The sequence below is a fragment of the Schistocerca nitens genome, chromosome 3 (assembly GCF_023898315.1).
Source record: "Schistocerca nitens isolate TAMUIC-IGC-003100 chromosome 3, iqSchNite1.1, whole genome shotgun sequence".
Classification (NCBI taxonomy): Eukaryota; Metazoa; Arthropoda; class Insecta; order Orthoptera; family Acrididae; genus Schistocerca; species Schistocerca nitens.
The window spans coordinates 820,344,958-820,363,226 of record NC_064616.1 but is presented as its reverse complement, the minus strand read 5'-3'; positions in this window follow the sequence as shown (position 1 = coordinate 820,363,226).

The following is an 18,269-nucleotide window of genomic DNA, read 5'->3' as shown; positions in this document are numbered from 1 at the left end:
TATATGACTCCATGTACAAATTCCCCCATGCGAACCAGAAGATAAGCAAGTACGTTCTCATTTTCACCGCATTTCGGTGTATATTAAGTTATTTAATATCTATGCGCTAATCAGTTTTCACATTTCTTTCGATTTTATGTCAGATCCATCCATGCGACCACGACATAAGTTATCGTTCTGTGTTCTAAAATTGCCTCTAAATGTAACCAAGCCGTATCCAGTCACCGCCACATTCGGAGAGCGCTTGCTCTGTTTTCTGTATCTCTATGTACATGCACACATTGCGGAAGGCTCCCAGGACCGGCGGTATAGTAGGGTTAACGTTCGAATATGGATCCGCCGCGAGTTATATCGAGAGTGGTGTTCAGATGCGGATCCACAATATGCTGCGCATGGGGTAGTGTTTTAAGGTAGATCCGCCTCGCGCATTCGAATTCAGATCCACAGTATACAATACCCGAGTTAGCGTACGAGTGTGGATCTGCTGCGTACTATATAGCCGGAGCTGTGTCCGAGAGGCAGATCCACCATATGCAGCATCCGTGATAGGGTTCGTGGGTGGACCAAGCACGCTTTACGTCCGGAGAAGTATTCTATGCTCGAAGTTAGGTCCACTAGCTGATGGGACCGGGTACTGGGAGCTGTCTGCGAGGTGTGCATGTACATAGAGATACAGAAAACAGAGCAAGCGCTCTCCGAATGTGGCGGTGACTGGATAAGCCTTGGTTACATTTAGAGGCAATTTTAGAACACAGAACGATAACTTATGTCGCGGTCGCATGGATGGATCTGACATAAAATCGAAAGAAATGTGAAAACAGATTAGCGCATAGATATTAAATAACCTAATATACACCGAAATCCGGAGAAAATGAGAATGTACTTGTTTATCTTCTGCTTCACAGGGGGGAATTTGTACATAAAGTCAAGTATGCGGCAACAAGAAGAATGCAGGAAAACGATGACATGGAAACGAGCGGAATAAGGAAGGCAGTCAATTTTTTCTCGTTGAGTTCGTATTATAGTGTATGTCTGTTGAGGTAGTAGTGATACACGCGGGTTGAATACTGTATTTGATGCTTTTCAGGAGGACAGAGAATCATTCACGTCTAAACTAACTCACAGCTGTGTTAAATGATAACAGAGGGTGTTCGGGATGATCGATTGAGACAGAGCTGCAACTACGTACGATTCGAACGTTGACTCATATATTCTAGAGAAGGACAAGTTGCTGAGGGTAGATTTTTTTTCCAGTATTCTATTTGGATGCTTTAGTCACGTGATACAGCCAGCGTTCTAGTCGCATGCGGCTACGTGTTCGGTATGTGGTTTAAAGCACTGTCTACTTGCGATCGTTAACGGTGAACCCGTCGGTCATCAGACGACTTACATCTCACGTGTGATGAAAGTTGACACATACCTCTAAACAAACTTTGATTTACGTGATCCCCACCCTGTCGCATGCTTGGTGTAAAATCTAAGCTTCAGCGTCATAACTAAGTTAGCTGTGGGTATTTGTGAGGGGCTGTAATCATTGTTTACATACTTACCCGACAGACGGGTGTTTACAGAGTTGGTGATGGGATGAATTGAAATTTTCACATGTTTGACGCTACTGTTACGCGTATCTGTTTGCTTGTAGGATGTGCCAGCTGTTAATAACTATCATTTTTATATAGACCTGATGGAGTAATAGTATTATTTCTGACTCGTGATCTGTTGTGATCATTGGGCACTAGAAGTGTGCGCAAGGCTATATTGGGCTCGTATCATAGAAAAGAAAAGTTTTACTATTGGGGGAGAGATAGCTCAGCGTACGGTGAGCGAGGAGAAGGATGTATGTCTGACAGGACGGAAAAGTAAGCGATCTAAGGTTGTTGCCCGTTTTTAAGTGCTGGACGTTCTAGTCTTAGGAGTGTGTGTATGTTTATGCTCTCTCTCTCTCTCTCTCTCTCTCTCTCTCTCTCTCTCTTTCTCTCCTACCGGAACCTTCGATGCACCGATCATGGACTCTAGAACAATACTTTACACATGATAGATTGGATGATTTACTTAAAAATGTATCCAACTACGTTGTGTATAAATATCGCTCCGTTCTTTTCTTCTTAACTGTATGATATTAAATTAAGGCACTTTGAGATCTGTTACTATAGGTCGATATGGTGTGCTAAGCTCGAAGACTTGATTACATTTCGAGAAATGTGGTGCACTTGGAGGGGTTAGGACAAGCAAAGCTCTATTCAGTCAAGAGAGATGGAGTGTAGCTGTATTCGTCTGCTTGGTTGAGGAATAACTGGGTAGCGATGTTGCGGGGTAGGTTGGTCAATGCCGAGGTAAAGATGATCTTTTAACGTAAGAGGAGTAGATAGCTCTGTGACCACCATACGCAGAGAGATTGATCGAGTACTATGCGCGAGGTCTTAGAAATATGTATAGTGTTGTCTGGTATAATTTAATCGTCTTTATGTGTTCGAGAATTAAGTGTGAATGGATGTGCTGAGCAATCATCTATGAATGTTCGCAATGATACTTGCAAAGTAGAGGATGTATGGTGTAGCTATGATACTGAAATTAAGAAAACAAGCTGTCACATGATTGGCCAGTGTTGGACTTCCTGTAAAATTTTTCGCGATATCAGCTGTGATGGATAATATTACTGTAGATCGGTGGTGTCTTATCCATCGCATCTGTGCATTGGGTACGACATAATGATTGACTGACAATGCTTGCTTGAGTTATGGGACAAATTTTGGTTGATGGACCGCAACTTCCGAGGTTGCTAACACCGAGATCGGTGATCCCGTACTTGTGTGCAAAAATGACCAATCACTAGGAATGGAAGGCAGAGTTATAAACTATTCGGTCACTGCGACATATGAGTTTAAATGTAGAGGTGGTCAATCACTTTCGAGGGAAGTCGCTACAACGCCAGCAGGCTCTTCTAGTTTCCTTGTGTTGTGGTTGTCCTTTATTTAAAATCCTTCAATGTTATACTATCGACTGTAAGAATATGATTTACAAGGTGCAAGGTATAGTTTCCTGTGAGAGGCCGTGCATCAGACCGTGTTAATCTGTTACGAATCAGACACTGACTTTGAAGTAGCGGCAGAAAGACGAATTGCTCGGCAGTGTGCAAATGCGTGTTGGAAAACACTGTTTGAACAAGGTGCAGAGGCAGCTTCTCATTCGCTTAGAGTATGGGTGATCAAACTTTAAAGGGGTATCTGCAGCGTGTGTATATTTAATATGATCTTGTTCATATAGGCATCTGTAGTTTGAGGTGTCGGACTTGGCGAGCTGTTAGGAATTCTTGGATGGTCGCACTCTGAGTTATTCGGGGGAGTTTTGTGAATTCCGTTTGTCCGCGCTGGAGGTGGATCACATTGGTGCCTTTGTGACTTTTTCACTGTTTGATGGTAGAGGATTAAGAAGGTAGGGTGTTGAGGATCTGTTGTACCTGTACCTAGTTTGAGGTGTACAGCATTGCGGGCATTTCCGGTGAATGGTCAAAACAAGGTTTTGTTGTAGTAACTGACATCGTTCTGTTTATAGAAAGGTTGCAGAAGGTAATAGATATGTCTTTCTTTCCGTGACGGCTAAGGTCGCAGGTTCGAATCCTGCCTCGGGCATGAGTGTGTGTGATGTTCTTAGGTTAGTTAGTTTAAGTAGTTCTTAGTTCTAGGGGACTGATGACCACAGATGTTAAGTGCCATAGTGCTCAGAGCCATATGTCTTTCTCCGACTTCAATTGCAGAGATCGGATGGGTGAAGATAAATGCATACTCATCTATGCTTTGAAAGGGAGAATGATTTTTTATTATTAAGTGTGTTTTGGCAGGAGTGAAAATGGTTTTACATATGCAAGTGTTTCAGTGAAGGGTGAATAAGGTCGGGTTCGCTGGCTGGGGGTAGACACTGTTTACATGTCCTGTTGGAGATGCAAGGGGGAGATACAGATCTGCGCTATTCAGGAATCCATTTGTGCACTGTATGTCGTTAGACAATAGCTGGAGAGCAGGTATAGTGAGAGCCCACTTCAGCAATCTGATCCTGGGGGCTGTTTATATGGACAGCTATGTGGCTTTGACATGCCACCGCCGGCGCTGGAACACTCCCTCTGTAAGGCGCTATGGGATTAGTTTGAGCATTTAGTACTTGTTTTGGTGGTTATTGGATTAAGAACTGTAATATTGAAGGTCATGTACTCAGCGGGGCCGCTGGTTAATTGAGTAAGTGTGTTTACGTATTTGAAGATATGTTTCGCGAATGGTGATGTTAAGTTGATGGCACAAATTTGCTACCACTGTAAAAAAAATAGCTGTCTGCTGCTGAAAGAAAGAAAGAAAGAAAGAAAGCGGTGGCATTGCCCCCAGACCTGATGGATGAGTTATTAGATAAGAGCAAGGGATAGTTGAATGATGTTATGTGTTCGGATATAGGAGTCTCTTAACAGCATGGCGAGATTTTTTTTATATGGAAATATATGCAATCTATAGATAGTGATATTCGACCGCTAGTGACAACAGTCAAGAGCTGAAAAATAGGTACAAATCGAGCGCTGGCAGAATGTTGCGGCAATGGTAATAATATTTAATTCAAGGTGGAGGTGGTAAATAAGGACCAGGCTTTGAATATTGGTGTGAGTGTGGTATGTGCTTGATGCTCTGTATAAATGTTTGACACTTTAATTGCGTTTGGTATTTCTGGGTGTGTGTAAAATTAATTTTACTGTTGAAAGTGCGAGAAAGATGAGTTGATTGGTTTTTAGATAGAGGCTACGTTTGTAATTCGAAAAGAGGAGATGAGAATGGTAAACTGATCGATGGACATGGTTTGTGGGGTGTTATATGTGTGTCAAGATCGGGTTGAGGACGTTTGCATATGTTTCTGGTGGGAAGGGTGTGAGGTCAGGTGCGGTGGGAGGTGTAAATTATATCTTATTTTTAAAAAAATGTTGTAATGTAAGAATAATATTGAGCAGGTTTTAGATGGCTGGTCACGCGACGACAGGGATGTGTAGCTATGTTTAATTAAAGGGCCGTGTAATGTCATGTGAGGGGCAATTCGCAGTGTCCTAAAGTGTCATAGGAGGTAAAGGCATGTGCTACTGTGATGTCTCTAGCGTATGGTGGCTGCGCTTTGGAATTATGCTACGTCGATATAAAGTTGACTTTCGCCCGCATTCGGTGGTCAGGATTGTGACGGACTGGGGTCCTGGATGGACGTATGTGTGTGCTTTGACCGCTGACGAGCGCGTTGACCAGGCCAACTCACGCTTGCAGAAGCCGGGCAGGGGCTGTGCGAGGTCTGAAACCAGACGGATGGATGACTTCACGATCCTGAGGGGAGGGTGCGGAGTGTGTGTGTGTGGGGGGGGGGGAGGGGTTACCTGCGCACGTCTGCTGAGTTATTTTGCGAGCGGATCTGCTGGCTCTTCTATGCGTTATTAGGATTGTTTTCGAGTACTGAGCGTATCTACACATCTGCGTGAGGAATTATATAGTAGCAGTTTGCTATAGTGTGTACTGAAATTATGATTGGGTGCGTGTCTGTGGGCTGTGTAACACGGCCCAGGGCACGTCTGGGCGGGTGTTTTGTGATAACGTGATAGATATACTGTATGGTTAAATAAGTTGTTCGAAAAAAAATAGAGTGTTCTCAATGATTACAAGCGCCTGCAGCGCAGATCAGAGTGATTGTTTCTCCGTCACCATCTCGGTTGCATGCGAGTAGTAAATGTCTTCCCAGCCGCGTTCATCTTGAGTGTCAACGAGCTATGAGCTATTCTGACAATAGACGTGAAAGAAGGTCCAGACCTGAGACGCCGGCGGTATACATGAGTAAAACAATGCAGCTTTCACGACGTGTGTGTGTCATGAGCAAGAGCTGGGAAGCTGAACGAGTGAAGGCTCTGGAACGCCCTTCCCCGCCGACCGCAAGTTGTGCGGCCTGCGTTTTAGCGTAATCTAAAGCGCATGGGTCATATCAATTTCTCCGGTGTTAGGTTCGAATGTGACTGTGTTGAGGTCACATTTGGGGGAGGCCGAGCAGAGACTTTTGGTCGGTTTGGCGGCTGGGGATGTTTGGGCGAGTCTATTGCACTATTTTGCGAGCATGTCTGTGCGCAGTGCGGCGCTTTATTTGGAGAGTTTAAGAGTACAGAGCTCGTCTGCTGATATTGTGTACTGCATTATTTAAGAGCTGTTTGCTATTGTGTGGTGAAATTATGAGCTGTTTACGTGTTTGTGGGCTGTGTCAGATGACCACAGTCGGATCAGTGAGGGTGTTTTGTGAAAAATATACTCCACTACTAAATAAAAGGGCTTGAAATAAATAGAGTGCAGTCCTTCCTTACTTCCCCGAGCACCACAGCGCAGCCTGAGCTGTTTTTGCGCAATAACGGCAATCTTGTCAGACTGTGAGTGAATCGACAAATAACTGGACAAATTTTAATGTAGAGAGGTTACAGCTCTGGATTGGAATGAATATCTTGATGGGTGAGGTTGTGTTGCCAAGTGTAGTGCACTACGGGAGTTCAGAACATGCCTCAGGTCAGCCTTACATATCGAAACCTATGAGAAGCAAAACTTTCAAAAGATATGTCGCATATAATTAAAGTACACGCGTTCCTCTTTCCATCAACCTATGCACTGAAGCTATTGCGAAAATTTAGCAGTTGTTTGGCTATTTGGATGTAAATGTTTTGCATTATTTACGAGTGGTTCGCATGTCTGTAGGCTGTGCTATGAGTTATTTTTAACTGTTTACAATTAGCAAGCATCTGTCTAGAGCATTATAAATGAATTATGTAGGAGTGTTTTGCAGGTCTGTATGGTGTGGAACATGTTGGTGTGATACATACACTCCATTCCTAAATAAAGTAAATTGGTTCCTCCATCCATGGGCCTAGTGCAGGGTGAGTCCTTTTAGCCGAAACGTGTAGGAAGAGGTTGAGTGCTGGTGGTTTAGTTTAGTGTGATGAGCTTTGTTTGCAACAATTTTCTTAGGTTGGTGGCGGGAGCGCTAGTGAGCTTTGTTTACTGACAGATTTCAAACTCGGCGCTGATTCCTAGGAAGAGGTGGCTGTCTGGTCCTCGAAAAGTGGTTGAAATTAGGTACTTGAACACCGTTGCATACGTATATGAAATTATAAATTGAATTATTTAATATGATTAAAATCGAAATGGAATTAAGTACTTAGGTATTTACAGAAGACTATATCCGTCGCGTGTATGGAGGGTGTGTGATGTAAGGGGGCCGTGGCGCAGCGATTGTACAGTTATTAAGTGCGCGCGAGAGCGGGTCAAATAGCGAGCGTTCTAATGCGGACCAAACGTGTTGTTATATAGCCACGGCGGATTCCACTGTCGAGCAAACTTTGCCGCCAAAAGTGTAGCACTGCTTTCTCGATCGCACAAGAACATGTGGTGGACGGTGAGTGGTCGGCATCGACAGGTTTGAACGTGCCCAGGAAAACAACTTTGGCGCCTAATGTGTGCCAGGGAACGGCCGACCGTTGTGTGATTCATCTCCGAAGCAAACAATTTTGGCGGGAAATGTGTGGAGGCGACGAATAGATGTGAGTGGACAAGGGGCCGCTGTGACGTCAAACTCGGCAAGTTCCTGCGTGTACAGCGAAAACATGTTTACGATGTGGGAGCGATCGCTGGGCTCGCTCCCAGCGCGCGTGGCCGGCCGCCACACGTGACAGGCGTCGGCAGTGTCTCTGTGTGCTGGCCAGGGGGTAGCGAGGATTTGAACTAATTCAGTTGGAGCGCGTACTTTGTGGCGACTGCACTGCGATATCAAAGATGTGTGTGCTGACTGTGTTGGAGAACAAGTGATGACTGTACTGCTTGAAATAAAGTCTTCAGTCTCTTCCCCCCTGCAAAATCAAAGGACGTGACTTACGTTACTATAAGTGCAGTTTATTATTTGACGCGATTATGATAGGCTACCAGTCAAAATATATAAGTGACAGGGAAAGTTCGTACGTGTGATCAATTATGGTGTTGGAGTTTGAACTTGTGATAGATTTTTGTTATGTATGTAAGGAAAATGGCTTTCTCCCCGAGCAAATCGGACCTCTTAAATAAATAATAAATGATGATAATAAACAGAAGTACAGTTTTTGGGACATTATCGTGTTGGAATTTGAATTTGGCGCAATTTTCTTGTGGAGGTAGGCCTATAATAATAAATAATAATAAATGATAATGAATGATAATAAATGATAATGAATGATAATAAATGACAATGAATGATAATGAATGTTAATAAATGATAATGAATAATAATGAATAATAATAAACAAAAGTAAGGTTTTGGAGCCATTATCGCATTGGAATTTGAATTTGGAGTGAATTTTCTAGTGGAGACAGGTCAATAATAATAAATAATTATAAATGATAATAAATAATAATAAATGATAATAAATAATAATAAATGATAATGCATGTTAATCAATAATAATAAAAGACAAGTACGGTTTTGCATGCATTATCCTGTTGGAATTCAAACTCCCCACCGTTTTTTCTTCTGGGGGCTTAGGTTAGGGAACATCGTAAAATTGGTCTATTTTCCCGCCAAAATTCAAATTTCCCGCCATTTTTTCTTGAGGTTCGGTTAGTGGACATAGCACAATTGGCTATTTTCCTGCCAAAAGCTGCCATCTTTGATGACGTCATGTGCTGTTGCCAAGTCTACATGCCGATATCTTGGGTGACGCCATCGCCGCCATCTTTGATAAATTTGGCAACAATGGAGAGTGGGGTGACGCTGGCCTTGCCCCACTACTCACGTTGCGATTTTTTATGTTAAAAAGTAATTACTTAATATTTGCTTATCTGCGTTTCCTCTCATCTGGTCTGAAGGTCGCACTATCACCTTATTACTGACATATAAGCACAACTTTGCGTTCTGAGTTGCTTCACACTGTTCACCATGTTTCTCCTTCTTTTTTGTTGTGTACTATTGTTCTTTTTACTCTCGATATAACTGTTTCGTCGGAGATTATTTTTCACAACGTCAATATTGCAACTCGATTACGTGTTTCCCTGGCGCTGGCATGTTTACATGCTTGTTGCCAACCAAACGAAGTATATGTTCAAGACTAGCTTCTATTCATCATGTTTATACCGTATGTATGTATGAGAGAGAGAGAGCTGAAGAGTGTCTTTTTTTTGGGGGACGGGGGGGGGGGGAGTTTGATCGTTTGAATTGTATGGTGTTGTACTAGCTGTTAGTGACTGGTTGAAAGCTTTGATGACAGCTGATTTGAATTTCGTTTCAGTTTTCTTTTGTAAAGTATTGTCTGTTGTTTATGTTATGTTTATTCCTTGTCTTATGAAAATGTTGGTGATTCTATGGATGAGTTTGTGTTTGTATGTCATTGTGTCCCATCTTGTGTTTTCTTTCATCTTTTTCTGACTATCCTGTGTAGTTGTTATGGGACTGCGTGTTTGTGTTTGGTTCTATTGTGTTGTTGTCTGTGGTTTGGTGCTTTCTGCTTTTATTTTAATTTTAATTAAAAAATACACTCTTCAGCTCGCTCTATCTCTCTCTCAGTCTCTCTCTCTCTCTCTCTCTCTCTCTCTCTCTCTCTCTCTCTCTCTCTCACACACACACACACACACACACGCAGCGTATAAACATCATGAATAGAAGTTAGTCTTGAACATATACTTCGTTAGGTCGGCAACAAGTATGTAAACATGCCAAAGAAAAGTAAACACATAATGGAGTTGCAATATTGACGTTGTGAATAGCAGTGTCCAACGAAATATTTGTATCGAGTGGCGAAAGAACGATAGTAGACCACAAAAAAGAAGGAAAAACTTGGTTAACAGCGTGAAAAAGCTCAGAACGCAAAGTTGAGCTTATATGTCAGTAATAAAGTGATAGTGCGACCTCCAGACCAGATGAGAGGAAAAGCTGATGAGCAAATCGTAAGTAATAGTGCGACCTCCAGACCAGATGAGAGGAAAAGCTGATGAGCAAATCGTAAGTAATTCCTTTTTTACATAAAAAATCGTTACATGAACTATTTAATAATCTAAAACTAACAAAATTGTATCGTTATAGATCTCACTAATGATGACTTGGAACAGGAAAAAGGTGAAACGCGTCTGGGATAAATAAATTATGTGGCAGTAGGAAAAGGCGGTTTTATTTACAAAAGAACTACTTCTATGTTTGCTGCGGAGGATGGCCGCCTAAACAAACTTGGTAGACAAAGCTATTGACAATGTTGACTGGAATACCCCCCTTCAGATTCGGAATGTGGCAGGGGTAAACTACAGGGAACGAAAGGCTACTTATAATTTGTACAGAAACCAGAAAGCAGCTATAAGAGTCGAGGAGCATGAAAGGGAAGCAATGGTTGAGAAGGAAGTGAGACAAGGTTGTAGCCTATCACCGGTGTTATTCAATCTGTATACTGAACAAGCAGTAAACGAAACCAAAGAAAAATTTGGAGTAGGAATTAAAATCCAGGGAAAGAAAATAAAAACCTTGACGTTTGCCGATGATATTGTAAGTTTATCGGGGAAAGCAAAGGACATGTAAGAACTGTTGAACGGAAGTGTCTCGAAAGGAGGCTATAAAATGAACATCAACAAAAGCAAAACGAGGATAACTGAAAGCAATCGAATTAAATCAGGCGATTCTGAGAGAATTAGATTAGGAAATGAGACACTTAAAGCAGTAAAAGAGTTTTGCTATTTGGGGAGAAAAATAACTGATGGTGATCCAAGTAGGGAGGATATAAAATGTACACTGGCTATGGCAAGGAAAGCGTTTATGACATAGAGTATAGATTTAAGTGTTAGGAAGTTTTTTCTGATAGTATTTGTATGGAGTGTAGACATGTATTGATGTGAAACATGGACGATAAACAGTTTAGACAAGAAGATAATGGAAGCTTTTGAAATGTGTTGCTACAGAAGAATGCTGAAGATTATATGTGTGGATCACGTCACTAATGAGGAGGTACTGAATAGAATTCGGGAGAAGAGGAATTAGTGGTACAACTTGGCTAGAGAAAGCGATCGATTGGTAGGACACGTTCTTATGCATCAAGGGATCACCAGTTTAGTACTGGAGGGAAGCGTGGAGCGTAAAAATCGAAGAGGGAGGCCAAGAGATTAATACACTAAGCTGATTCAGAAGGATGTAGGTTGCAGTAGTTGCTCGGAGATGAAGAGGCATGCACAGGATAGAGTAGCATGGAGAGCTGCATCAAACCAGTCTTTGGACGGGAGATCACAACAACAACGTCTTGACAGTTACTTACCAGTAATTATGACCTAAATGAACAAAACAGGCTTACAAGTGAGCAATTTGTTCACGTAAGGCTCATTAAATTAAGCTACATTAAGTGGCTGGTCTGTTTAGTTAAGGAGAACAATGTACGCCACTATCCTCAAACTCTCACACACACATTACTATCTGGATCTACATATTTTACTTTGTTTTGTATTATACGAGTGGTTTTGTGAAACAGAAAAGAGGAATTAATTTTTACTTACCCATGTTTTCTATCAAATTGTGCGTGTTGATGATCGCTAAATATCAGGCACTTCCAGTCTTACCTGCAGAAAAAAGAATATGTAAAATTAGCAAGAAGACGTTAAAGGAAAGTGGTAACGATGGAAAGTGCAGGATCCTCATTAATAAAACACTAAGATGACGAAAGCCTATAAAACATGCAGCATAGAAAATCCCAAGAGCAATTACTATGACCGATATTCGAAAATACTTTTAAAGACAATTCTTAATTTCGTTATGACCTTCACGTCAGAGGCTAAAGAATAAAAAGATAATCATTGGCAGGCATTCACTACGTATGTTAGTGGAGCAGAAGCGTAAAAGCTGAATTTATTTTGAGGCAAGGGACGGACATTGATATGTGAATAAATTATGAATGGGAAAAATAAACTGCAATGTACATGTCACCATTGGCAACATTAGTGACACAGTGACATCGTCGGCGTTACTACAAAGTGATAGTTATAGTGTAAACTATCCGTTAAGACTATCTTTCAGGTGTATATGCATTTCGAATAACGCACTGTAGCTACGTTTTGGTTGGAGAAATGTATGGAAACACCGTGAGAAATACATTCTTGAACGTACATGCAGATGATAGCTAAACCTGCAGGTCGCGATGGTGTATTCGACCACGAACAGCATCTTTGCAATGTCCTCAATACATTGCAAGTGCCCCCATGGTGTGAACAGTATTCTGAGTAGCTGTGAGTGCACTATGTTGGAGCTAAGAGAATTCAAACATGGGCGGTTTTGGTGTTCGTGTGGTAGGTGCTTCCCTAACCAAGGTGTTTCAGGAGGCGTCGTATGGAAGATTTATGGTGCACGTAGGGAAAGGGAAACAACATCATCTGATAAGTCACAACGCGGACGGAAGTGTGTGTTGAGTGAAAATGAATGGTCGGTTATATAATAACTACCATAACATGGGGGATAAAGGAAAAGCATTAACGAAAATAGCTTTGAACGTGCTAATTTTTGTGCTTATATACTGATGGGAATCAGCGTTGTAAGAGAGATGTCGTTCATCTTCACGAAAATCTAGATGCAGCAAATGTTACGCTACGTTTTATTACTAGTTCAAAAGATGTTAATATCAACGAATGAATTATAGCGTTATATACAGGGGCAGCTAATATCTTCGAGCAAAGTTTTCATAGACAAAATACTAAACATCAGAAAAAATTTAATACCCACTTAATCACACTCCACAAGGAGATATTTGTTCTTTTGAAGTGCGTATAATCCAGAGTGAAAATTAGCATTAATAACACATAAAAACTAGAAAGGTATTGTCATACCCACAAATCTATCAGAGGTAAAAGATCATTCATTAGTCTACAAGTAAACTGGCTGTGGTCTTGAACGTCGTGTGGAAAAAAAGGCTTTTTATTATTTACACAGTACATAAAACATTCTACAGGCCAATACAGCATATTTTACAGCCAAATTAAACTTTAACTCATTCGTGTAATAACAAAGGTGCTTTAGTAAAGGAAAATAACAACAAGTATAGAGTACACAAATAAGTGGCTTACGGCTGCTGTTAAATTTAGCAATACACGAATAATAATACTTGTAGCGTAAAAGAATAAAATCCTTGTTGATTTCCATTATTAAGTATATGTGTGATTCAGTAATCCGTTTACGGTCTATAAATTGGGCAGCATGTGGATTTATACATAAATAGATTATATGTAAGCAGTATTTAAATGGATCCCTTCCATATCGTTATCACACGAATCGGTCAGTTGGCATAAGGAACTTGGATTAACTAACTACCCAAACGGTATTTGACGAATGAATCCGGAAGTACAGAAGATGAAAACACACTGAAGACGTCACTTGGTAGATATAGGTAAATTTCATTATAGGGGATATTTACGTATGTGCGATCCCCGCGCTTGCTTAATTCGTGTAAATCGAGAGTCATTTGATGCGTAAAATATGGTGCTAGGTGCCTTCGTTTACTCACATATTAAGTTTGAAATATAGTTTCTTAGTATTTTTACCAAAAATAATCATTACATCATTGTGAATTAATGCAAAATTTATACACTTGAGAATTTAAGACTAAAACACTTAACAATCCCTAAAATAACAATTGTGTCTCCATGAATTCTCAGCCTGTTCTTGTCACTATCCTTTATTGCCCTAGGAATTTGAGAGTGGTAGATCACAACGGGTTTTAATTTGCAATCCCCATCAGCATTCCCTCCGAAAAGAAGGGCGCATCTGGTCTTGGCAGTCTTAAATACAGGTGGTGTTTTTTCTTCAGTAAAAATGAACGCGCGGCTAGACATTCATTTCCAAAATAAGACCGTTATATCAAGGTTGAAAACTTGCTTCGGAATATAAACTTCTTCTGTCAAAATTTCTTTAAACCTCTTTGTTAATTCCTCAGCTCTAACCTCGCCTGCCGCAGCTGCCTCTACTGTCATTTTAATCTTGTGAAAGCCGAAACGCTGCTTGAAGCGATCAGACTAACCTGAGCTGGCCGAGAAAGGCCCAGGGTCGTCCTCTTCTCTCGGTAAACCTGCGTACAAGCTCTTAACTTCAGCTTGAATAGCAGCTCAGGAGAGAGGCGGTTGGTTGTGATCTTCTTCTCCTCTCCGTTCCTATCCGGTTCGGATGTTGGCTATCATGATGGCTATTCTGCTCTTTATGGAAGTAACACGTAATATTTCTGTTGAAGACATATTGAACCAGTCTCTAAGAAAGTAAAACAGGGATATTCGTCTTCTTCCAGGACCTCATCTGCTGTTAATTCGCTCTTGAAATATTTTTTGCAGAAATTCTTATCTATTTGTATTACGCATGATACGTCCTGAATATTGGAACTTTCGGCATTTCACTATCTTCATTAATTTAGGAGTTGTGTTCATTCTTGTCAAAACTTCTACGTTTGTCACTCTCTCTGTCCAAGACATTCTCAGGATCCACCTGTAAAGCCATAATGCAAAGGCCTCCAAATTCTTCTCCCTGTTTTCATTAATCGTCCATGTCTGTACTCCACATAGGACAGAATATACGTAGCATAGCAAAAGTCTGATTTTTTTTTCCCTTGGAGTTTGGTTATGGCTTTTGGAGACAGCACTTATTTTCTGAAACACACTTCTTGATTGCCTGATGCGAACCTTGATTTATTGCGAGTTTTCCCAATTTAAATTTATTGTGGTTCAAAGGTATGTATATTGTTTTACCCTTTATATCGTTAGTTGGCATATGAATAAGTTTACTCCTGTAATATTTTCCTTACTTACAACCATGAGTTTTATCTTTGTGCTGTTTATTTCAAGCCCATACTGACTGCAATCCTATCCATTAATAATTTTAACGCTTTAATAGTGTCAGCAAATACAATAGAGCCATCAGCATATCGAATGTTCGAATGTTATTTAATCTTATTCTAGTTATCAAAATTCCTTCAAAAATGGTTCAAATGGTTCTGAGCACTATAGGACTTAACTGCTGAGCCCATCATTCCCCTGGAAGTTAGAATTACTTAAACCTAACTAAACTATGGACATCACACACATCCATGCCCAATGCAGGATTCGAACCTGGGACCGTAGCGCTCACGCGGTTCCAGACTGAAGCGCCTAGAACCGCTCGGCTACACCGGCCGGCAAGATTCCTTCTTCTACTCCTTCCAGGGCTTCTCTAAACATGAGTTCTGAGTATACATTAAATAGCATTGGTGACAGTATACATACCTGACTTGTTCCCCTGAGAATTTTGACCGCTTCATTGTGCTCTACAACAATATGTAACACCGTTGTTTGATTCCAGTGCAGGTTCTTGATGGATCGCAGATCTCTTTCCTCAATTTCAATATTTCTCAAAATCTCCATTAATTTGCTATGTTTTGCTCTATCAAAAGCGTTGTGGTAAGCTATTAGATAAACAAATACATTTTTGTTACAGCTCTACATCTCTGCACCAATACTTGTACAATGAACAAGGCTTCTCTCGTACCCATGGCATTAACAAAGTCAAACAGATTCGGGGCTATCTGTTCCTCGCATAGTCTATATATTCTTCTTTGCATTACCCTCAAAAACAATTTCTAGATATGGTTCATTAAGCTTACCGTACGATAATCTCTGTATTGTTCTCCATTTATCTTTTTGGGCAGTTAGGTGAACTCAGCTTTCAGCCACTCCAGTGGATTGTTTCCAGATACATATATTTCATCGAAAATTTGGGTTAACCATTTTACACGATTTTCATCCACCAATTTTAAGGAACCTGCTCCTCCTTCATCTGGTTCCACAGACTTTCCGTCCTTCATCTGATTGATGGCTATTTGAACCTCTACTTCTATTATATTTGTACCACTTATTTCATTTGTAGTTGAAGTAAAAATACATCTAGTGTCATGAAAAAAATTTTCCATATATTTTCCATGTCTTTTTCTTGTCTTATAATTTCACTACCATAATCGCTGCTTCATTCACTAATTTTAAACTGATGTTCTTCCATTATTTCCCTGATTTTTTGTCTTTCTTGTGCACATTGAAACTATAATATTTACTTTGATAAAGCTCGATTACTTCTCATCACTCCACTTTTTCAATTTCCTTCCCTCTCTTATTCTTCTTCTGATAGCCATATTTACCTTCCTGTATTCCGTTGGGTTTCCCTTAATTAATCTCCTTTCCTCCATTTGATTTCATAGTCCAAATGCTACTACAATGTCTGAGGTAACACCTTCCCCTACTTTCGAATTAAAATCTCCCATCAGAATTGTCAGGTTATATTTGTCAAGTTTTCTCAAAATTCCATTTATGTTATCACACATCTTACTAGTTTCACTGATAGTAGTAGACTCACGCCATGTTTATGGTCCTCGCCTGCTCTTTCTGGGTATAGCACTGTATCTATTTTTGTGTCTTTTTTACTGTTAGTTTCATTATCTTCTGTTTATGCTTGTTTTGTAAATGTTTCACTGCGGTGTATGTGTTGTGTTCAGTTTTTTCTATTAGTACCATGAGAACCGTGGCGTTTCCTATGTTTTGTGCCAATTCTAGATGGGTCTCATACAGCATCATGTTTGGATACTGTTTTTTTTTTTTCGAATATAGTATTTTAATTTCATTTAGTAACCAATATCATTCTGCAATTGATTTCGACTTTTGTGCCACTGTAGAACTGTTATTAACCTTTACGCTAATGTAACTTGGAATTAAATCGCCCTAGTTGTGTGTGTTTGTACGTGCGTGTGTGTGTGTGTGTGTGTGTGTGTGTGTGTGTGTGTGTGTGTGTCCAGAAGGCGAAGGGGAGGGAGGGGGGGTAGATCTTTTTTTCTGATTGTGTGAGGGACGATTTTTATAAGTACGTTCAGCTCTGCTAACGCATTACTTCTTCCATGTACTGGTAACAATCGATTGTATGCAAAGACGCAGATAACGAATCCGCATATAACGGGGTCTACCTGTACTCTAGTTTTCAATGAATCGTCAAGACCCAGTTAAACCCAATGATAACAGACTACATGTAGCAGCTTGGTAACCGATACTGCATATCGGCAAACCCTCTCCCACCGTTGAAAATACGCAAATCTACTCATTAGTAGCTCGTTTCCAGGCTCGTAAATATTTTTATTCATTTTTTAGACTGGCAGAGCTTATCCGTAACCTATCGTGAGCCATTACGTCCATCTCCTTTTGTGGACCACGCAATACTCCCTCGAATTTAGGTAAAATATACAGGGTGTTACAAAAAGGTACGGCCAAACTTTCAGGAAACATTCCTCACACACAAAGAAAGAAAATATGTTATGTGGACATGTATTCGGAAACGTTTACTTTCCATGTTAGAGCTCATTTTATTACTTCTCTTCAAATCACATAAATCATGGAATGGAAACACACAGCAACAGAACGTACCAGCGTGACTTCAAACACTTTGTTACAGGAAATGTTCTCCGTTAGCGAGGATACATGCATCCACCCTGATGCGCTGATGCAGCCCTGGAGAATGGCGTATTGTATCACAGCCGTCCACAATACGAGCACGAAGAGTCTCTACATTTGGTACCGGGGTTGCGTAGACAAGAGCTTTCAAATGCCCCCATAAATGAAAGTCAAGAGAGTTGAGGTCAGGAGAGCGTGGAGGGCATGGAATTGGTCCGCCTCTACCAATCCATCGGTCACCGAATCTGTTGTTGAGAAGCGTACGAACACTTCGACTGAAATGTGCAGGAGCTCCATCGTGCATGAACCATATGTTGTGTCGTACTTGTAAAGGCACATTTTCTAGCAGCACAGGTAGAGTATCCTGTATGAAATCATGATAACGTGCTCCGTTGAGCGTAGGTGAAAGAATATGGGGCCCAATCAAGACATCACCAACAATGCCTGCCCAAACGTTCACAGAAAATCTGTGTTGATGACGTGATTGCACAATTGCGTGCAGATTCTCGTCAGCCTACACAGGTTGATTGTTAACATTTACAATACATACTGACGAAACTAAAATGAGCTCTAACATGGAAATTAAGCGTTTCCGGACACATGTCCACATAACATCTTTTCTTTATTCGTGTGTGAGGAATGTTTCCTGAAAGTTTGGTCGTACCTTTTTGTAACACCCTGTATACAGAGTGGGGGCATTACCCTACCACAACGACAATACGTCTGTTCTCAAACATTTGGAACCTGACGATTCTAAAATGATTTTGTGAGATTGCCGATTTTCAATTCAAATTTTTCGCAGCG